At 42.5% G+C, this 24,386-nt stretch overlaps 1 protein-coding gene across 1 annotated transcript in view; it reads right to left on the bottom strand.

The window, feature by feature from the left end:
• KSR1 (kinase suppressor of ras 1) overlaps positions 1 to 24,386 on the bottom strand; it is a 229,413-nt gene that overhangs the window by 92,459 nt on the left and 112,568 nt on the right. The window lies entirely within an intron of this gene.

Below are 24,386 nucleotides of genomic sequence, written 5' to 3' on the forward strand. Positions count from 1 at the left end.
ATAAAAATAAAATTAACACATATAAAATTAGCAAACATATGATGTATGCTCTTCGGTATCTATGGTTATACATTCCAACAGCAAGACTGTAGTCTGACTGTCGTCAAATGAAATGCTAACAATGAACTTCTTTTATTTGCTTCTTTTTGGTCTGTTAAAGTGATTGTAAAGTCTAATTTTTTCCCCCCAATAAAAATAACAAACATGTTATACTTACCTACTCTGTTGCAGTGTATTTGCACAGAGCAGCCCGGATCCTCCTCTTCTCCAGTCCCTCTTCTGTGATCCTGGCCCCTGGCCCCTGTTCAGTGCTCCCACAGCAAGCAGCATGCTATGGGGGCACCCGAGCCAAGTCACAGCTCCCTGTGTCCATTCAGACACAGAGCCCTGACCCTGCCATCTCTCCCCTGATTGGCCAGTTGACTGATTGACAGCAGCGGTAGCCAATGGCACCGTTGTGTCTCAGCCAATCAGGAGATTTGTAAAGGGGGAAAGCGTTTGGGACTTTAACTGAGATCACCTGGAAAGTAGGTGTTTCCATCCCTATCAATTATCAATAAAGGGGGGAGGTTTGGGACTTTAAATGATTCAAATAAATGGAAAACACATCGGATCAAAAACGCAAGTTTATCGAAGATATACATGACATAACTCATATTCATGAACAAATGATTGGTTGAAAGATCATCATAACCAATGGCTCAATATTGGGTAATAACATGTAAAGGTATCAATCATGAAGAAAATTGTACAAACATCTTGGGCCGGTTGGCTCCATGTAGAAATATAAGTTAACATTAAAATTGAGTGAATCACATCATACGTAATAACAATGCATCTAGCATAGCCTGCTGGCTCAACGCATTTTGGCGACTGTATTGCCTCAACAGGAGCGAATGCATGTATTCTGTAAAGACATTGTACAAAATGTATGAGGGCCAGTGAGATCTATTCATAGCTCCCCTAATGAAGATTGAAAACAAAAGTAGAGGAATGAATAAAGGTGCGGAGGAAGGAGAGTGTCCAAGCCCCTACTATATTGTTGGTACACAATATGTGCAAGAGGCACTGAACTGGTGGTGACCATCATGCATCTCTCCTGGGAGCTAAGGGGGGCGAGGGCCCCAAGGGAACATGGATGCGGCACAAAACTCCCAAAGGGATGGTAACATCCACGCTGACACTGCTGGGGATCCCGGGAAGTGACCATGTGTCTAAAAAGAGTGGGTTGGGATGTGGAAATCAGAAATATGAACAGGGGTGTGGGCTCGTGGCATTGAGTGCCAAAGCAATGAAAAGTGAATGTGAGTGAAGGGACATTGTATCTAACCACCATGGTAATCACACATAAAAGTTCAAGGTGTGTAATAGAATGGAGAGTTTGGTAAGGGACCAACAATATAGTATATCAAAGGGTAAATAAGGGGTGTTAAAGTTGAAGGATGTGGTTATAGAGGAACCACTGTCTCCAGCAAAAGTTAGAGTGTGTACCTGTAATTTCCCCCAAATACAAAACTCTAGAACGCCAGGAATATGTGAAGGACACAGCAACAGCAGCCAGCGAACAGCATGGATGCCCAAACCAAAATGAGGAAATATGTAGGCACCCAGATCAACCCAGGGTCACGACCACAGCATCACACTGGCGTGACTCAAAAGAGAAGAACCCATGCCCAAAGCAGCAGTTGCTGCCGATGATGACAATACACTCCCTAGTGAGTACACCATAGGATGATGGAGAGAGGACGCCAGCGTAGTGGCGCTCACATGGATGTCACGTGCACGTCATGCATGGAGCCGGCGCGCAGTGGGACAGGTCCGCCCAGACCCCCGCAACCAAAACAATAAGGGGAGAGAGGGAAGGCCAATCAGGAGGGAGAATGTGGGAGACACTCGTGGACATTGCTGGACAGAGAGGGACTTCAGGTAAGTGTGAGGGGGCTGCTGCACACAGAAGACTTTTTATCTTAATATATAGAATTGATTAAGATAAAAACCTTCTGCCTTTACAACCACTTTAGTGTTGAAAATATTTTTATTGAACATTTCAAATGAAAACAATAAGACAGTAACCGTCATGAGGCAAAAACAAGCAGGAACAGCAACAGGATTACATTCACGGGTGTCCGGCTAATGACTATCAGCCACAGTCGGTCCCGTCGGAAAGTTTGGAAAACATGGAAAACATCCTGTTCCCGATCTACAAGGCCACAGCAGGGAAAAAATACTCATGGGTTAATACATGAGACAACGTGAAATTAATATTGCGAAGAAGAAAGAGAGAAGAGAAAAGGAAAGAGAAGAGCAAGAGAAAGAGGAGCAGAGTGGTAGAGGGGAAAAATGAATAGCAAGATGAGAGGAGAGGGAAAGGGGGGGAAGGGGAAGGGATAGGGATGGGGGGGGGGGGGGTAGGGTAGGAGAGAGCCCACAGCGTCTCTACGCGTCCAGGATTTGTTTCATTAAGGTGTCAGAGGAAGAGAAGCGGAGCCAGATCGACCATTGAGATATAAACTTGGTGTAAGTGTCATTGTCCAGTGCCAACATCTCCTCCATTCTCATGGTGTCATTCATAATGGATACCCACCGCGACAATGGGGGAGTAGTCGTCGTCTTCCAATAAGCAGGTATCAGCTGCCTAGCAGAGGACATAAAAAAGCGGAGTAATCTTTGTCTCTGCGATTTAATAGACCCGGGCAGGATGGAGAGCAATGCAATTTTCGGGGAGATAGAAACCGGAGTATCAGCTAGAAGATTATAACAGTCAAAAACCTGTGTCCAGAAGGGGCGAATCCTCTCACAGTCCCACCAGACATGCATATAACTTCCGACTGAAGCTTCACAATGCCAGCAGGTGGCTGGCGTAGATGGGAAGATTTTGTGTAAAGTAGCAGGGTCTCTGTACCATTTGGACAGTAGCTTATAGTTCTTCTCTTGAGAGTAGCAGGAGACGGTCGACTTGTGCGTGAAGTGCAAAGAGGTTTGCCATTCCGGCACAGAGATATCTTCACCCAAATCCGCAGACCACAGCCCAGCGTAAGATGGGAGCTGATCATGCGCTAAAGTCTGTAGCAAGTTATATAAGGAGGATAGCAGGTGTTTGGGGGTTTCTGGGAGCGAGCACAATACCTCAAAGTTGGTAAGCTTGCGGTGTATTTGAGAGGAGGAGTGTAGGCGTTTGGTAAATGCGGACACCTGTAGGGCCGTAAGCCAATCTCCAGAGTCTGTCAGGGGGACCGGGGTCCCCTGAGAGGGATGTACAAATGTGAGAGCTTGTGGCCACTCCGCACGCTTAAAGGGACCTAGGGAGGCTGCTGTACTTTGTGGCAGACCAGGATGGTCAAAGAGGGACGTCAAGGGGCCGGGATCAGAGGAAAGGGTGGTGTTTAGCCCTGTCTTATACCACAATTTCAAGGAGGCCAAAGTCAATGGGGATAAGGATGTCATACTAGGGTAGTCCTGATTGTATCCCCATAGAAGAGCTCGGAGATCCACAGGAGAAAGGTCCTGTTCAACAGCCACCGAGGCCTTGCAGGGAGGACGGGGGAACCATTCTATGATGCGAGTCATGTGAGCAGCCGTATGGTAAGTCTCAAAGGCAGGGAGGCCTGTCCCCCCCATAGTCTTCGGGAGTGTAAGCAGTTTAAATTTAACTCTGGGGAGGCCCCTGTTCCACATGAATCTGATGGCCAGCGAACGCAGGGAGATGAAAAAAGATTTGGGGACTTGAATGGGGATGGTTTGGAATAAATACAGGAGCTTGGGCAGGATGTCCATCTTTAGAATATTAATCCTTCCGAACCAGGGCAGGGGAGATCCCCCCCATTCCTCAAGGTCCTTCCGTATACGGCTAAGCAGGGGAATATAATTCAGGGAAAACAAATTAGCCAGGTTGGAGGGTATAATGACCCCCAGATAAGAGATCCCCTTGGTCTGCCATATAAATGAGCAATTGGATTTTAGAAGGGACAGTGTGGAGGGGGTGAGGGATATGTTAAGGGCTTCAGTCTTAGCAATATTGATCTTGAAGTTACTATGGATACCAAAACGTTGAAATTCTCCGAGTAGGGATGGTAGGGAGGTGTGTGGGTTCTGAACATACACAAGGAGGTCCAACCACTTTAAATACAACCTTGAGAAGGTTTATTTGTTATATCGGTTAGATAAGTGCAACAAAATATATATAAAAAAAATTTAAAAAAATCGAATGATTCAGCCATATAGTAAGCTTAGAAGAGTGCAGCAAAGGCAGAGAGTACAGGTACTTACAGTGGTGTGAAAAAGTGTTTGCCCCCTTCCTCATTTCCTGTTCCTTTGCATGTTTGTCACACTTAAGTGTTTCGGAACATCAAACCAATTTAAACAATAGTCAAGGACAACACAAGTAAACACAAAATGCAATTTGTAAATGAAGGTAGTTATTATTAAAGGTGAAAAAAAATCCAAACCATCATGGCCCTGTGTGAAAAAGTGATTGCCCCCTTGTTAAAACATACTATAACTGTGGTTGTCCACACCTGAGTTTAATTTCTCTAGCCACACCCAGGCCTGATTATTGCCACACCTGTTCACAATCAAGGCATCACTTAAATAGGAGCTGCTTGACACAGTAAGGTCCACCAGAAGATCCTTAAAAGCTACACATCATGCCGAGACCCAAAGAAATTCAGGAACAATTGAGAAAGAAAGTAATTGAGATCTATCAGTCTGGAAAGGGTTCTAAAGCCATTTCCAAAGCTTTGGGAATCCAGCGAACCACAGTGAGAGCCATTATCCACAAATGGCGAAGACATGGAACAGTGGTGAACCTTCCCAGGAGTGGCCGGCCGCCCAAAATTACCCCAAGAGCGCAGCGACGACTCATCCAAGAGGTCACAAAAGACCCCACAACAACGTCCAAGGAACTGCAGGCCTCACTTGCCTCAGTTAAGGTCAGCGTTCATGCCTCCACCATCAGGAAAAGACTGGGCAAAAATGGCCTGCATGGCAGAGTTCCAAGGAGAAAACCACTGCTGAGCAAAAAGAACATCAAAGCTAGTCTCAATTTCTCCACAACACATCTTGATGATCCCCAAGACTTTTGGGACAACATTCTGTGGACCGATGAGACAAAAGTGGAACTCTTTGGAAGGTGTGTGTCCAAGTATATCTGGCGTAGAAGGAACACTGCATTTCATAAAAAGAACATTATACCAACAGTAAAATATGGTGGTGGTAGTGTGATGGTCTGGGGCTGTTTTGCTGCTTCAGGACCTGGAAGACTTGCCGTGATAAAAGGAACTATGAATTCTGCTGTCTACCAAGAGATCCTGAAGGAGAATGTCCGACCATCTGTTCGTGTACTCAAGCTGAAACGAACTTGGGTTCTGCAGCAGGACAATGATCCTAAACACACCAGCAAGTCCACCACCGAATGGCTGAAGAAAAACAAAATGAAGACTTTGGAGTGGCCTAGCCAAAGTCCTGACCTGAATCCTATTGAGATGTTGTGGTATGACCTTAAAAAGGCCGTTCATGCTCGAAAACCCTCTAATGTAACTGAATTAGGACAATTCTGCAAAGATGAGTGGGCCAAAATTCCTCCAGGACGCTGTAAAAGCCTCATTGCACGTTATCGCAAACGCTTGGTTGCAGTTGTTGCTGCTAAGGGTGGCCCAACCAGTTATTAGGTTTAGGGGGCAATCACTTTTTCACACAGGGCCATGATGGTTTGGATTTTTTTTCACCTTTAATAATAAACACCTTCATTTACAAATTGCATTTTGTGTTTACTTGTGTTGTCCTTGACTATTGTTTAAATTGGTTTGATGTTCCGAAACACTTAAGTGTGACAAACATGCAAAGGAACAGGAAATGAGGAAGGGGGCAAACACTTTTTCACACCACTGTATTTACCATTGTCCCTAGTTCTTTTTGTGGACGATACAACACTTTCCCCATGTTGTGGAGATGGGGAAAGGGGGCAGGCGATCTGTACCACTCTATACCAAAACAACTGTCTTCACAATTCAATAGACATAAAAGAGAAGTAGAGTAGCTGTATTGAACATTAATCCATAAACCTGTAATTAGGGGTATATTACCTGTAGATTATGGCGTGTTTCCATTTCTAGAAGACTACACAAAACACTGGTATGAGGCTACCAGCTGTATACATGTATGTGTGTATGAGTAGTTGCGTGTGTGTGTGTGTATGAGTAGTTGCGTGTGTGTGTGTGTGTGTGTATGAGTAGTTGCGTGTGTGTGTGTGTGTGTGTATGAGTAGTTGCGTGTGTGTGTGTGTGTATGAGTAGTTGCGTGTGTGTGTGTGTGTGTGTGTGTGTGTGTGTGTGTATGAGTAGTTGGGTGCGTATGTGTGTATGAGTAGTTGGGTGCGTATGTGTGTGTGGTTACGTGCGTGCGTGCGTATAGTGCTGTTCGATAATACTGGAATGGATAGAAAAGTAATCTTTCTTACTGTACTTTAAGTTGGAACAAGGGAGTATTCTCTCCTTTGCACAGATACAGAGAAGAATAAATAGAAATGCACAGGAACAAATGAAGGAGTCAGGTTTTCACAGACAGGCGCGTGTGTGCTGTGGGTGGAAGGCTGCTCCCTTCTGCCCATCATACTTGTTTACAATGCCTGGCTATTTTTGCCTAGGAGAACTACTAGACAGCAGCTGTGCAACTCCTCCGACTTGTTTGCATGTTGCTCGACCCCAGCATCGGCCTCAACTGTGTTCTACCAGGAATTTCCAAATCTCTAACAGCAGTAGTGCCAGGGAGTGCATACATCAGCTATAAATGGTGAAGGATGAACAAAAAAAACACAATGTGCAAATCATGTTTATGAAGCTAAAAGGAAATGTGCTCATACAATAAGGAAATGTATACTAATATTATGATTAATTTGCAAAATGTATTATTATAATTGTCAATGGAGAGTTTTCTGCACCAAAATGAAATATACTTGTCTCCGGTTCCAGGATAATGAAACTGGGGGCAATTAAGAGCAACTATAAGTTGATGTAATAAGACAGGCACAGACCTTGATGGGGAGCTAGTGTCTGACTCCTCATATCAGGCTCTGCCCATCCAGATTCTAAATGATCCTTCCACTGTGCTGTCTGTGTGACAGCGGCAGAAGGAAGTGCAGTTGTACAGAGGATGGAGTATCAATAGGGAGACTCCGGCCTTGGTGCATCTCCATACCCAGCAAGTGCACAAATTCATGTACCTGTTTACATCAGTGTACCAGGAGAATTTACTTGCAGCAAATGTTAGTGTTAATGTTATGTACATCCTAGCTAGAAATATGTGTGGGTCTCCATTTCATGAATTTTTTTGTTGCTATATATGTTGCTTATATTTATTCTTTCGTTTATCAATTCCATCCTCATATTAGTTTTCTGTAGTGTGCGGTCTATCTTCTAGCTTTTTGTGCTTTAAATATGTTTCTCTGGCCACACCCCCTGCGAGACTATAAAGATACTGCCCCGTGCCTACACAACCTATGCTTAAAAAAGGAGTGCTGCTATTTTCTCCATCTATAGCATGAAAAATCAGAAACGCGTTGCATATCTAATGTCACGGCCTGGCGCCACACTCGACTGTGCTTCTCAAGCCTCGTTCTGGCTTCCCATACACGGCCGTGCCATACCAGCAGCACAGAGGCTGTTCAGGTTATACAGATACCATAACACAGCTGGTGACAGGTTGTGGCATCAGATCCCCCTCACTCCCGGAACCCACACAGAGCCAGACAAACTCACTGCTGACTTCACTCAAACCTGGTGTGTTACTTTTGGAAAAATTAAAGGAGCAACCGCTGTGCTTTACCACCTCACCTCATCAGATCTGATGTGCTGCCAGCTACGTAGGGACTTGCTGTGACTTGTAGTCCAGCTCCGCTCTTCCAGTCCAGAGACGTGTTTGAACGCAACCTTGCAGTCTCATGTGAGTGGATATTTTCTGTTTAATAAATGCTATGTTGATATATATTCAGAGGCGCCCCTCTCCTTGTTTTTTCTCAGCTTTTTTTAACCTTGCGTCTGGTCTTTTCGGTGGCAGCCCTGACAGACCCCCGTATGTGCATATCTATATATACACCCACTTCTGTCCCCTTGGACTATAAGGCTCGGTTCACACCGTACGCGGCACGACTTGCCGCGCCGCGACCTCAGCGGCGACTTGCAAAACGACTTCTGTATAGAAGTCAATGCAAGTCGCCCGAGGTCGCCGCAAAAGTAGTACAGGAACCTTTTTTCTAAGTCGGAGCGACTCGAGTCGCTCCTATTAGAACGGTTCCGTAGTACAGAACGAAGTCGCCTGGACAAGTCGCCCCTGTGTGAACCGAGCCTTAGGAACATTTTACTGAGGCATTGTTGCATTGCGCCCATTTTACTTGTTTAAGTCTCTGTCAACCTGCATCATAACAGAAGGTCACTTATTTAATTCTGAACAAAGCACACTGGTGCAGATAAAAAAATAAAAAATAAAAAAAAACACATTTCTAGAGAAACAAGATTTAAGCATTCTAGCTGTAACCTTTAACCTCTATGACAAGGTAAATGTAAACCCTCACATATATCCAGTGAAGTGAACCGCCTCAGATAATACACAGGAATGAAACAAATCCCCCTACATAAAGTTTCACATGTATATCTGCTGTCTTCATCTTTCTATATTCTGTAGAAAGTATACATTGTGTTAGAAAATGTTATTCCCATTTCAGCAGTGGGAGGCTGTCTGAGTATATACTGTGTGTGAGCTGATTGGAGCAAACGCACATGAGAACTGAGTGATTAAAGACCATAGATCACCATCAGTCATCAGCTCTCGGCTTTGTCCCTCCAGTGCTCACTGGGGCGCTGGGCTGTGGAGGGGATGGGAGTGGCTGGCATAGAGGCTGATCCAGCTGCCGGTCCCAGCATGTGGGTGGATCCCAACTGTAAATTTGATTGGCTCAGTCGACAGTGGGTTTTAGCTTGCTGTCGGCTGAAAACGGGTCACAGGAGTACAGTTAATTGGCTACAGCAGAATAAAGTGAAGCTTCTGGAGTGGCCATCTCAGTCTCCTGACCTCAATATCATTGAGTCAGGGAGATCTCAAATGTGCAGTTCATGCAAGACAGCCCAAAAATTTACAGGAACTGGAGGCTTTTTGCCCAGAGGAATGGGCAGCTTTACCATCTGAGAAGATAAAGAGCCTCATCCACAAATACCACAAAAGACTTCAAGCTGTCATTGATGTTAAAGGGGACAATACACGGTATTAAGAACTGGGGTATGTAAACTTTTGATCAGGGTCATTTGGGTAGTTTCTGTTGCTATTATGATTTAAAAAGAGTAACCACAGTTGATTAATAAATGGCTTCAAACATTAACCATGAGTGAAAGAAATGTTTTTGTGTTATCATTCATATTCTCTGAAAAATGTCCAAGAAATCAAAATCTGCCAGGGTAAGCAAACTTATGAGCACAACTATATATTGTACCTACAAGTAAGCTTTGCAGGTAAATTTTAACATAATGTGCTAGTATGCAACGCATTTACTTTGCAGGTATATATATAAAAAAAATAAAAAATAAACAGCGTTTTCTTCCTCTTAAATGCAAACTAGAAGCAATTGTTTGAAATCTGCAAGCTTTTTGTAAGTAAAATTGTTAAGCAATTTCAAGGATTATAGGGGAAAATACCTCATTCAATTAAGTAACTTTACAAGTTGTCACTATCGGATCACTGGACTCCGCCACCACACTAATCACTGGTATTTGCCTTTACCAGAGTGTCAGTACAGAATCTTTGGGAGGTCCACAAAACATTTGTCTGGAGTTATGGGTCTAGGTTCAGGCAGCATGCACAAATCGGATAGGTTACAGATGCAAGGAATGTTAACATTCTTGCACATCCTGCAGCGTTTGCCAGGAGTAAAAGGTGATCTTCGGCAAGCTATGCAAATTCAACATAACTTGATCTTGATTCAGTTACACAGGGTGTCCCAAAGCCAAGGGCCTGAAATGCCCTTTTAAAAAACACCATCCAAGTCCCTCTCCTCCATGACATGCTCGCTCTCGATTACATAATATCTGATAAATAAGCCCCCTGAGGGCTTTGCCACCCCCCCCCCCCTTCTGCAGAAGTGGGAATGAAACTTAGACAAAACTTTTAATCAGTAAACAGAGAACGGAACCTGTGCTTTGATCACCATACTTCTGTAGCACTGACCCCCGAAGGAGCTGCTGGTTTTATTGGGCTTACCGTTACCTTCTTGACCTCTTCTCTGTCTAGGGTTTCCCATGGTAGATGGCCCAAAGAAATTTAGAAACTGGCACTGAATCTTCTTTTGGGTTATTTATTTGAATCAGAAACAGAATCTCTCAGTTTAGGGTAGAGGGTTAGGAGGAAGCTCAGGTACTTTGGACTGTCAAAAATGGAAAGTCTTTATAGAAGAAATCCAGAGAATAACTAACTGTTTCACAGCTGGATTTTCACAACCCCCGGATAGACCTCCTCTCACTAGGCTTAGCAGCCGGTAGGGTGTTAAGTAAAGTCTCTGCCACAGACTTGAGCGTAACTGAGGGACATAGACAAATTAATAGAGCTATCATACAGTACCAGTATCTCTCAGCCAGTCCGGTGATACCGTATGAGTGTGGATCCATGAAGTGTCCTTCAACTGAGCCTCCAGGCTCCTTCAGAGAAGCCAGCCTTGTGCATGGCGTTCTCCTGGCGAGTCCTCCCCTGGATGCTTCTCCAGTTGCTGAGCCTCTCCTTAGTTGAGATGGCACCGGACCAACCTTGAATCCCCCCAGGCCTTGATATCCATTTAGGCCTGTCCCTGCAGTTGCTTCGCCTTGGGCTATCCGGTCCCCAGACTTGGAAATGCATGTAACCGCACCTCAGGCCAGGAGGGCCATGGGGGCTGGTTAGGAGGACCAGAACCAAACAGAAAAATCCTCAGGCACGGAACCCCATAGCACGTGATGTCAGTACCTTAAATACTACCTCCCAGAATGCACAGCAGGAGAACACTCCCACTGGGCTGGTTCCAAGAAAAACGTGGTACTCAATACACCCAGCTAAACTGCGTTCTACTACTTGCCGGTGGTGACAGCGACACCTACGGCCAAGGAGAACCCAGTGCAACCCAGCTGGACTGGTACTGAAATCGTAATTTAGTATAATTAGCCCTAAAACCCAATTGTGGTTTCAGAAATATTAACTTTCAAAAACATATAGCGCATGCTCGTCAGGAGCCAGCGCTACACTTCCATCTCAAGTAGATATCAGGAGACGGGCTATAAAATGTATGACATGGTGGTACAGAGTGCCCATCCTCCTACATAGGATTTTTTTAATAGATTTCTCTCCTGTTAGCATTGCCATCAGGGGCATGGCTCCCCGATACACATCATTTGGTCATGTCCACTAATACTTTCTTTTGGGATTTGGTTTGGAGTCTGATCTAAACACGTAGACTTTCATTTGGCAAATCGATAGGAGGCACGTTTACTTCATCTTACATGCTAGAGGAGTAGATACAAGAGAATGTATTACTGACACGATTTCCAATACTAATGGGACTACAATACATACATATCTTCTCTGGTCAGACAGTACTGCCTTGCGTAGAAGGCGTTTCTTACTTCTATGTTGCCTTACAGGCCTCATAGAACTCAGCTTCACTTCTTTCCCCTTTTTTTACTATTTCTCCACTGTTCCCATGCGTACTTTGTTCTAGCCTTCTTACCACCATTTTCTTGTTTATGAGTGCTCACTTAAGTTTTGTAAAATAAGTACCTTCAGCATCGCAATATTTTCTGAGGCCCTAGTGTAACATCTGAGATTCATGGGCCAAGAGACCCCTAAATGTTTTTGTAGTTAATTTGTTTATGTTTATGAGTACTTAACATTTCCATAGGGATCATGCAATACTGAAGAACAAAATAAATTCAGAAATTAAAATAAATAAAAGTGATGCCCCTTTAAAAATGGAGAGATCGTATTAGCTTTTCCACTACTACACCACCAGGCCACATTACTAGCCAATGTGTCTTGTTGCCTGCTGAATGACCAAGAAAGCTCAAAGAAGTCCCAGGCTGCAGTAGTCTGCATGGGAGTAAAGGTAAGGTATGTTCTACATTTCTAAGAAACAAATCTTCTCGAGCAGAAAAGTTCATGAAAAAAAGAACATTTGCAAAAAAGAATGTTTTTGCCAAAAAAGCAAGAAATCTGGCATGTAAACAATGAGGTCTGAATACGACGAGCAGCCAAATGTGTAGGCAGATTCTGAAACAGTTGGGAGAACAGTACTAATTTCTCAGTACATGTATAGTGTTAACTAAAGAACTTGAATCAGTCATTAGATTACATAAGTAGTATTTGCATTTTCATTGAGGAATTTCATTAAAATTTACATAAGAGATGGCATTTATATGGGTAAAAAGGGGAAAAATGTGGAACACTTAAAAACCCACTCACTACATGATACATTTATAAGCCAAGTAGTCTACCTAATTGAAAGTGGAAACTGTCCCAAAAGTCCAAGTTATTACAGCATGAAAATATTATTGTCCTTCCATTCGCATCTGCACATAATCTTTTTTGTTTAAAGTTGAACTCAAGGCAGCATTAAAAACACAAAATGATTGCAGCTCTTTAATAAAGCATTAAAAGTAATTGCAATGTATTTATAAAAGCAAGTATCTTAGGTACCTAAATTTAACTTGGCATCAGGATCATGCAGTACGCTAAACAGTAGAGCTAAGACCCCATTCACACCTGAGCGTTTTGTAGCTTGAAGCCTGAAGCTACAAAATGCTAGAGGGGAAAAAATCTATTATTCTCAATGAAGATGGTTCACATCTCCACTCCATGTCGCCTGAAGCCGAACGCCTGAAGCTCAAACAAGTTCGGGACCCCTTTTTTTGTCGCTCGAATTGAGCAGATTTGGGCGTTTTTCTTCTTTTAACATTGGCGACCTTTTGCCCTGCATAAAAAATTGCGGCAAATCGCAGTAAAAACGCAGCGAATCGTGGTAAAAAACGCTGCAAAATCGCTTTTCTGCTTGAAAACGCTACGCTCAGGTGTGAATGCAGCCTTAGACTACAGAAGGGAAAACCTGAATGAACAAAGAGTTCCAATACCAACAAGGGACATAATGATAGGAGTCACTGGTGTGCAGTTTCTCCTTCGCTGTCCAGTCTTATTCTGTGGAAGGGGCAAGACATGTAAATTTTCAACTGCTGCATAGATAAAAAAACTCAGGTCTTCTGTCCTGCCAGACAGAGCTGCACTGTATAGCAGAGATGGGAAAATCTCATGAATGAATGGACAGAAATGTATATCCTTTAACAGGTAAAACAGCTTCCACATATGTATTTCTTCTGTTTATTTAGCCCCAAATACTCACCTAACTGTGAAGTTTCAAGAGACATACCAAGTCCCAAGATCTTTTATTCTACTAGATATCTAGACTAGGGATCCTTCTTTGTGTGTCTACATCTCTGCCTGGCGAGGTAACCATGTCTCATTGCGTCCATCAACGGGGTCCTCACAAAGTTCTGAAAGCTGTGTGGCGATGCTGACCTAGGGCCATTTGCAGGGCCCTCCTGTACCTTTTGTATTGTACTGTAATTGTGTTGTCCGCCCCTATACATTGTAAAGCGCTGCATAAACTGTTGGCACTATATGAATCGTGTATAATAATAATAATTTGTCCAATGGAGAATTTTCTGGGATGAAAGTTCCCTTTCTCATATCCGGTGAAGCATGACTTCCACACTTGATGGTAGACCTTGCAGGAACTACACATCCTATCTATTAGGATCCTGGAATCCCCGATTCAGAGATGCCTAAAATGCTCAAATAGTAAAACTGCCCCCTAGGACCGAGGATCCAGACATGATCTGGAAGAGCCCAAAGAGCATCAGGCTAGGAGTATGATCAGTTTGGCATACTACATCCGTCTGGGCCAGCCCAGAGCTATGAGGATCACCAGAATGCCATCCATCTGGAACCTGCAAAGCAGACAAGGAAGGTCTTTCAGGGGAGAAAAGGTACAGATCAGGGCAAACCGATTCCACAAAGCAATTCACTGTTCCCTGCAAGGTGATTTCTGCGCCAGGTTTTGAAATGGTGCCCAGAGGCCTCAGTGATAAGAGTGCAGGCTTATGTGGCTTATCACAACTTATTACGGAGTGAGTCTTCAGAGAAAAAAAATTCACACCTGTGCCATGGCTCTAGACCCAGAAAGTTTTCTGAGGCTAAAACTGTACACTTGGATCTTGAAAGTACCACAATGCAAAACCCAGCACCTGAAGGTTACCTTCCAAGCTGAGGTCTGGTTATGTCCTCCAAAGCTAGAGTGGAGAACCAGTCAGTCCATCTGGATCGTTACATGAAAGACCAGCTCAGTAGCCAGTGTGAATATTAAACATCTTGATTTAGCAAAATGAATATACTTTTCTGAGCAGAGCAGGAAAAAGATGTCTATCCTCACAAAATAATTAGGCATGCTGAGAGTAGGCAGGGTTATACTGGGGCTGGCTACTGTTCTTTCTTCACCAGTGCCCAAATCCTCTTGTAGGTGTAAGTATATTCCAAGAGTCTCTGAATTCCTGTGTCCCTCAATATGGGTGTGAAGGATTAAAAAAAAAAAAAAAAAAAAAATGTGCATGTAGTTAAAATTATAGGTTGAAAGAATACCCAATATCCATTTCCAAAGCAAAGAGCATCTGGTGCCATTGTTTTTATTTTGTTGTAAATGAAAGATGAGGCCTATTTGGTGCTTTAGGCAAGTTATCCACATTTACTTTAGTATTTAAAATAGCATTCAAAAAAACAATTCAAAAAAGAGTGTGCACTGGGTGTCCAAAAACAGCTGAAATTCAATAATTCAAAAATAAAATTGTATTCTGAATTGCTGTAGGTCATATGTTCAAAGTATGGGCTAGAACACAAAACGCACTTTAAATTTGGTCTGATCTTAGCCAATTGCAACCTGGTCAAGCAAGAGTGCCAGCTAGGTATGCATTCAGAGTACAGCGCTTGTAGGCACCATTCTCCAGAAAGAATAAGCGTCACTCTAATTAATCTTATTGGTTCAGTACAAGCCAAATGCCTGACGTGCTCAGCACCTAAGCCCCCTGACACCACTACAGCTCTAAGAACACTAATTCTTCTATTCACTTGGCATGCCTTCTTTTGTGCAATTAGTAGAATAGAATAGTGGTTTGTTTATAGGTTATAAATAACTGAAAGCAGATTAGATCATAACCACCTTAATGACCAAGGCACAAGGGAGATCAGACAAGTCTTCTGAACCTGCTGCCTGGCTTCTACAACACGCGACAATATCACTTCAGCCCTTATTCAGGAGCACAAGAGCTACAGCATATACACTGACCGCATCAGTGCACAACTGGACAGAGCAAAACCTTGGTTTTGTTGGGATTCATATGGATTCTGAGTGAACAGTCTCTTATAGCCAATTCTATAAAAAAGCCGAAAACTGAACTATTACTTGGCCAGCAATTAAATCGGATCTACACACTGCATCTGAGCACCACAAACCAAAAATGCCATTTAATTCACTACTAATAATCAAAGCAAACTTCCCCACGCAACCATCCATGCCCTTCCCAGCATTTCTGGTCATGGCCATCTTGAGTAAGGGCAGATTATCTATGTAGCATTTACTTCCTGGAATCCATTTTCCCTTACCTCATGCAGGCAGGAGGGTGTGCTTAGCTTAGTGGATTTCAGCCAGAAATATCGTTTAGTGTTGAAGCCAAATAAGTAAATTCTAGTCTCACCTGACCACCTTAAAACACACCTTGTAGATTCTGAGGCCACATGGAAAAGGGTGTTATGGTCAGGTGAAACTAAAATTTTATGATTTGGCCTCAACACCAAATGAAATGTATGGCAGAAATCTAATAAAAGCTCACCATTTAAATAACACCATTCCTACAGTAAAGCATGGAGGTGGTCTCTGCAGCAGGGACGGTAGCACTTGTCAGAATAGAAGGAAAAAATGGATGGGGCAAAATATCATCAAAGTTTGAGAAAAATATTTTGTCCACTGGAAGAAGGTTTACCTTCCAACATGACAAGGCCCAATGCAAAAGGAGCAAAGGGTGAATATCCTTGTATGGCTTACACTTAAACTGGAGCTAAATTGTGCTTTAAGAATTTCAAAAAAGCCAAAGCTTCCCAAAATCTTTTGAAATAAATACTTTGTGAAAGCTTGATGTACACACTGCTCTTACAGAAGAGGTCATGGGAATAAGGATATTCAGTGGAACTGGATAGATGTATCAACTAAAAAAAGGTCATTAAAGGAACAGCCATAGGTTTACCTTATATAACCATTTCAACGATTGTTCACCTACCTGCATGTGATCATTTTGTATGTGAACCACATTTTTTTGATGATAAAATGAACACGTGATAAAAAAAAAAAAAATGCAATTGGAATAGACAATGAAGCTTATTAACTTTAACCCCAAAACACAGGAGTAACCAAGAAACGTATGTTCTAGAACGGCCAAGCAAGAGGTCAGCCTTCATTCTGGCTGTGATGCTGTGTCATGACCCAAAGAAAGCGGTTCACAAGGAATTCCAGGAATATGACTATACCATGACTAGTATAAGCAGGAATGATTTGAAATTCCATCCAACTACTGTGCAACTCAGATCAGCAGCTACCGGAAACTTTTGGATGAGGTTCTTATTTAGGGAGATTCCAACAGTTACTGAACACAAGGCTCAACTACAGATTTCCTGCACGGATTGTAATTCTTACACAATGTATTTAATAAAAGCAAATGCATACAACTGTGTTTTTCACTAAAAGAGAAACTCTAAGGGCTTGTTTACAACAGCAGATTGTAGTAACACACATGCAGGCATTACCACAGCAACAAAGCAGCCATTAATTTAGATGGTACCCCATAGAATACACCTGATTTGCAATAGAAAAAAGCAGAATGCCCTATATTTTCATGCACTGAGCTGTGTTACAACCCTCTACTTTAAAAAAAAAAAAAGGGTACCTAATTAAGCGACACACCTCAATGCATTCATTGCAATCAGGTGAGGATGGTTTACACTTGGGCTCCATTCACACCTGTGGGACTTGTCAGGCAACTTGGAACATCAAAACTGCCTGACAAGTTGCATCCCATGTTTTCCAAAGAGTACCGTTTGTATCTATGTGACTTAAAGTCACAGCGACTTCAAAGTAGTTCATGCACTACATTGGTCAGACTTTCATAGACTTCAATATTAACACTCAAAAGTTGCAGTAAAGTCACACCTGAATGTTTTACATGCAACAGTTGCGCATCAGTTCATTCTCAGTGATCAAAGCCAAAGTCGCACTCAAAGTCGCACGACTTTGGAGTCCTAGAAGTGTGAATGGAGCCTCATCTGTGCCTGCTGCTGTCTTTTTTTTTGGCTTTTGTTTTTTTAAACAGCCACTGTAGTGCATTTGCATACATTTTCATTATTCTATTGGGCATCACAGCACATTGTAATGCAAATAAAATTTTTCAAACTGCCGAGAATGGATCTACTTCTTACCTTTTAGGATGCAAGAGGAAATCACAAGATTGTACAAAAATATAAAACGCTTCTAAAAGGGCCCATCTGTGCGAGGCTAGAGTTTTTTTTAATTTTATTTTTATTTTTTAAAGGGCAAAAAAGGATCCTGTTTCTTTAAAGCATGAACATCAGCACAGTGCGTGTGCTGTATAATTTGGCACCCTGTATAAGCAAATAAACCTGGCTGATCCTGCCTGGTTCTGCCCTCCCCCTGTAAACTGACCACAGTTTATTATGGATACTGAGACCTGACACTGTGGTCAGTTTACGTGCCTCCGTCATCCGCTGCTCTCTTCTCTGCTTTCCCCCATCCTCTCCCTCCTCCCTCCCTGCCGGCTCTGTGTATCAGCCACCCCTCCCCTCCTCTGCTATACCGTTCTGATCCGTATAAACATACTGCTCACAATCACTGCCAGCCCCTCTGCTAGTACAGATAATGCGGTTTTTAAAATTCTTATTCTAAATATCTTATTGCTCCTTGCCGATCATTGGTCACGTGACTGCCCGTCGCCATCTTCCTCCGATGTATGCACTACAGAGGGAGGTCATGTGACCGCCCGGCAGATGGCAGAGGGAGATCTCGGCCCCTCGCTCTGTAGTACATACATCAGAGAAAGAGCGACGGGCAGTCACATGACCACTGATCGGCGAGAAGAAACGAGGCATTTACAAAGAAGAATTTTAAAAATGGCATACAATGTATACAACACATTATCCTAGCAGAGGGGCTGTCAGTGATTGTGAGCACAGCCCTTAAAACCCCTTTAAGCTGTGTTGTGCTAGGGAAGCCCATTCATTCAGATTGGATGCCTAATGTACTGGTTTGGGTGCATAGATGTCTAGTGTACTGCTGTGCATTGTGGTGCTATTTAAAACAAATGGCACTGCAATGCACAAACATGCATTATGCACTGTGCCACAATGCACCAGTGTGACTCTGGACTTAAAAAGTGTCAGTAAATGCAATTTTTTTTCCCCTCATTTTTGAATGGATTAAAGGAGGGTCATAGAATTCTTTTTGTGCCATCTGTGTTTCATGGAGGAGATTTCCCTTCACTTCATGTACCAAAGCCACAGCAAGAACGGAGAGAAAACCCCTTAAAATTGAGGGATTCCTGGTGCATCACCAGAGCAAGTATCCCCTCTGGAAGATTTCCCCTCTATTCTTGTTCCGATGCCAACCCCAATTTTTTAATTTTACTTTCAATAACAGTAAACAGGACAAAAAGGGAGGGTGGGTTTCTCAAACGAGGGTCACAGCAGAAAGATTTTGGCTTTAGTGACACTTTAAAGTAGGGGGAAGGCTAGAACCTCCCCCTTTCAGATTTTATTTCTATTTTATTTGTTGTAGATTGTCCCCGATCTGCAGTCTGGTAAAAAGATTGTATGCAGGACAGGAAGTGAAGGCAAATCTCCCCCCAAAGGAGCCCTGGATAGATTCAAAATCCCAGCAGGACGTCTATCATTCTCCTTATCCAACTCGTGGTTATTTGCTAGACTATTCTTTTTGTGGTGACAAACTGTACATAAATGCAAAGAAAAAAAAAATACTATCTGCAGATTCTGAAATGATAATCAACTTCTACTTTCTTTTTTTAATAAATGCTATTGTATTAAAACAGATCCAGTTCAGTATGAAAATACTCTGACACACAGATCAGATTTTCACTGGAAGAAGAAGTACTCAAGTCACATGTAACCACCTGCTCAGCAGATAGGCTGAACACCCCACATGAGGACATTTACCATCTACACTTATCTGGTTGGCTCAGAGGCCTACTCATCCCTCTGCCATTGTGCTGCCGACTGTAAAAGTGATATACAGAAGATGACAGATATGGGAATTTTAATTATTAATTAGTACACAACCACTGTAATTTGTGTACTGCCTAGAATTGTTATACACCTTTTTATACTGCCTAGAGCTCAGATTTAAAGCGGAGGTCCACCCTAAAGTGGACCTTCCGCTCATTGGAATCCTCCCCCCCTCCGGCGCCACAATTGGCACCTTTCGGGGGGAGGGGGGTGCAGGTACCTGTACAGTACAGGTATCTGCACCCACTTCCGGGATAGCTCTCTGCGGAAAGGGGCGTAGATTACGCCCCTTTCCGAAAGTCCCCCGCTGCCTGCTGGGAAACACACAGATCCCAGAGGCAGCGGGTCCATCCTTATTGCGCAGCGCGACTCGCGCATGCGCAGTAGGGAACTGGGAAATGAACTCCACTTCCTGATTCCCATACCCAAGATGGCGGCGGCAGCACCCGAGAGACGATCGAGAGATCGGCTTCGGGTGCCGACATCGCGGGCGCGGTGGGCGGGTAAGTGTCCTTATTTTAAAAGTCAGCAGTATTTGTAGCTGCTGGCTTTTAAAAAAAAAAACGGCGGAACTCCCAGCGGACTCCCGCTTTAAGACATTGTCCACTTTCTATTTCATCATTGATTTTTTTGGTCTATTTTTAGTTTTATAAATTAAAGTGTTACTAAACCCAGGGCCCTGCATTCATTATATCTGGTCTTCCACTTTCCACCTTACACAGAACATGGAAATGCAATTATTTTAGCAACTATAAACTGATAAATACCTTTTCTCATCAACAGTATATAGCAGTCTTGTGACATCTATTAGTTTCCAGCCGAGCACTGGTTAAAGCTTGTAGGAGGAGTTGTTTCATTCTCCTCTGACTTTCCTATGAGGCTGCATGACCCCTGACTTCCTTTCTGGACAGTGTTAATCACATGCCCCCTTCTCAAAAAAATAAAAAAAAATAAAAAGAGCACACTAAACTGAGCATGTGTAGAGTGCCCCATGAGGCTCTGTACTATCAGGAGATGGCTTGTGGAAGCAGGGGAGGATCAGAGAAGACAGAACCAAACAGTCTTTTTATGAAATGCACACGATTAACCCCTTAGGTTCCACTGTGAGTATAACAAGCATGCTTTACTGCATGTACAGGCTGATTTTGCCATTGTGGGTTTAATAACACTTTAGGCTGGGTTCACACTTTAGACTGGGTTTCCCTGCATCCAATTCGCATAGCAGGAGATTGTGACCGGCTCTCTATGGAGCCGGTTTCACACATCTCCCCAGGGGCTCCAGTGTGCATTGCACAGGAGCCCTGTGCGTCTTTTGATCCATTTCATGTCCGAATTCAGCCCAAAATTCGTGCTTAAATCAGACCTGAAATAGTGACTTGAGAAGCACCGGACCTCTGCTGTGAGCCGATGCGTGTTCTAGTGTGAATCCAGCCTTAAAGTTATCATGATTCCAGATTCTGTGAACAAAGCTGCAAAAGAATAAAACTATGAAAGATGGCTTCAACCTACCCCTCCATTAATCTGTCAATGGGTTAAAGCTGTAAATCAGATCCTACCATTTGAAAGAATAATGTACAAGTATAAGGGAAATATACTGAAATATTATACTATTTGGGGGAAGTGGAATAACTCCTACCCAACTTCTGATATAAATGAAGGGTAATAATGTATATAAAATGAAAGTAGCATATAAAAGTATTGCCTTGACCATATAGAATCAGGACTAGTGTATGGAAACAAGAGAATTGGATTGGGTGTCAAATGTGTGAGATGTTACAATAAGAATTTAGCTATGAAATGATACATGCTCATTATCATTAATGAGAATTTAAATGTGGTATTTTAAATGCAAGCAACATTTGTAATAAAAAGTGTTAAAAAAATAGAACTACAAAAAGGAATATGACTTCCCTCGTTTCTGTTTTGTGCAACAGATGGGATGGAGAACAGCATTTCCTGTACTCAGGAGAGGAGGCTTTATTCATCTGTTGCCTTCATCTGCTCCTTCTTCCACAATACTCAATACTATTTTCAATTACATACCTACAGAAAAAAATATATATAACTAAACCGGATCACTTAGATAGTATAGTGACCACCTTCTAGAATACCTACCTGCAGTACTGCATCACATTCCTACTAAACACAAATGTTAGAAAATAAGAAATAGTCTAAAACAAAATTCTCACACGCCATTTAAATAATCGAGGTGGGTTTTAGGAGACATGTCTGTCTCTATGTATCTCAACCCCTCTAGTAGAAGAAAAGCATCGTCTTCTAGAGATGCACCTTAAAATGTCCTCTTGTGTCCATTCCATCTCTGCCAATATCTTCTCTCTTTCTCTACCAGTGTTTTTATGCATTCCCCACACCCACAAACCTCAATGTCCCAAGTATAACTACATATTCTTCTTCAAACAGCTACAACGTGTTTAGCACCATAAAAGTAGTACATAGCTGAAGTCAGAATGGCTACTCCCATGACAACCTTATAATAGAGCGGTAATATTTTGTTACAGACTGCCTCCCCCACAATGTATTTCGTTTTTTATTTAATCATTACTTCAATGTACCTTCCATAAAAATAATGAAAGTTCTGCTTTCTGCACTTACAGCACCCCAACTCACAAATACCTGAAAAAGCCCCCCCCCCCCAATAAAAAAAAAACACCCAAAGAACAATACAATATACTTACCTTAGCTTTGAAAATGTCAGGAGGCAAGGGTAACATCACTGTATCATAGCTGCCTTCCAAAATAAAATAAAAAATTAACAAAAATCTGGGTGCTTGAAATCTGTGCTCTAACCTATTGTAATAGTACATTCTCCGGGGATTTCGAGCATCCAGCTGTCCCAAGAGGTGCTGTGATGTCACCCATGCCTCCCAAAAGCATCAGGAGCCAGGCTGAGACATGCATTTTTCACATTTGGTTTAACCTTATTTTTGTATAGCTTTTTTAAGCCATTTGTTTTTAGGGGACCAAGAGTTCCATTTGCATGGAAGGTCCACTTTACATGTATCATTTCTATCCCTTTCCTTCTAAACTATACGCTCCTTTTGGCAATCTTTGTATTCCTAGCATATAACGTATTTGTGTATGTTATGCTAATAGGTTCCAAGAAGTTACGTATGTGAGGTTATTTTTATGCTCCCTGAAAGCCCTCATTGTTTAAAGACCTGCAGAAGAGGATGGTGGTGTATAAATAAAATGACAGTAGGAACAAAAACCATTTCTAACCATGTTCAGTAATTAGAATATCTGGTTACATCTAGACATATACAGAGAGAAGATACAAACGACAAGGTGTAGTGAAGGAGGCCATGTACAACCCCAATTCCAAAAAAAGTTGGGAATCTTGATGATATTTTGTACTGTAGATGACAAATTTTAAGTCTTTGCCATTTTACATTACATTTACATTATTATTGGTGAACCTCTGCCCATCTTTACGTCAGAGATACTCTAACTCTTCAAGATCTTCATTTTATACCCAATCATGTTACTGAGCTGTTGCCAATTAAAGGGATTGTTAAGTTAATTTTTTTTTATTTTTTTAAAATAACAAACATATTCTACTTACCTCCACTGTGCAGCTCGTTTTGCACAGAGTGGCCCCGAACATGCTCTTCTGGGGTCCCTCTGCGGCTGTCTCTGCTTCTTCCCGCAGGTACTTCTCACGTTCATGCGAGCTCCCTCGCAAGGTGAGAAGCACCTGGGGGCGCGCTCCCGTGATGCAGCTGGCGGCCATAGCCGCTCGCTGTATCACACGGCCCCGCCCCCCATGTCAGTGGATGCGATTGACAGCAGCGAGAGCCAATGGCTGCGCTGCTTTCCATCCATCCACTCCAGCCAATCAGCGGCCAGGCTGAGCTGTGAGGAAGGACGGCAGGGGCGAGCGCAGGATTTTTGAGGGGTGAGGTAAGTAAAACGGTGGGGCTGGGGGCGCAGGCACTGTCAGATGTTTTTTCACCTCAATGCATAGAATGCATTAAGGTGAAAAAAACATTTACCTTTACAACCCCTTTAACCTAATTAGCTGCAAACGGTTCATCCAGCTCTTCGTTGTCAGTACCACTTACTTTGCCAGATCTTTGTTGCCTTGTCCCAACTTTGAGACGTGTTGCCATCAATTTCAAAATGATCTTTTTTTTCTTAAAATGGTACATTGTATCAGTGTAAACAATTGATATGCTTTATATTGTGAATACAATATGGGTTTACGAGATTTACAAATCACTGCCTTTTTTATCTAGATTTCAGAGTGTTCAAACTTTTTTGGACTTGGGATTGTACACTTCAGACATCCAATAATGCGCACAAGAAGCTATACATTTTATTTCCCCTTTACATGATTGAATGTCCTACCGCTTTTCACGATAGTAAATCAGGCCCAATCAATGCACCTCCATTTACATTTCTATACATAGGTATACACGGAGGCCCAGTTCATATCTATGGACTGCATATTAGAAGTATTGTGTTTTACATAAGATCTCACAGAGCTCTAAATAATGAGCAATTTGCTGAAAATACACCAAAGGTGCATATTATTTTTTAATGCCTAAAACACACAGGTGTGATTGGAGCCCCACTCAGCAATGACATAGAAGAGAATACGCATCTTGTAATCGAAAAAACATTGCCAACAGTATCCACTTTGTTTCTCTTTAAGACTATATTGTCTTAAAATGTGCCAAGGAAAATCTGGTTGCAATGGGCAGGAAGAACTCTTGGGACCCTTTTGACCCTTGCCATCATGATGAGGTCATTAAAAATAATCCATCATCATCCATTTCCTTCATCATCCTTTTAATTGTAAAGCTTAGTATCATTTATGTAAAGATTTGCAATAACAATTTCATTAACCACTTCAGCCCCGGACCATTTTGCTGGCCAAAGACCAGACCACTTTTTGCGATTCGGCACTGTGTCGCTTTAACTGACAATTGCGCGGTCATGCAACGTGGCTCACAAACAAA

This window comes from Lithobates pipiens, unplaced genomic scaffold (genome assembly GCF_037356315.1).
Source record: "Lithobates pipiens isolate NorthernLeopardFrog02 unplaced genomic scaffold, aLitPip1_a1.2 Scaffold_16, whole genome shotgun sequence".
Taxonomy (NCBI): Eukaryota; Metazoa; Chordata; class Amphibia; order Anura; family Ranidae; genus Lithobates; species Lithobates pipiens.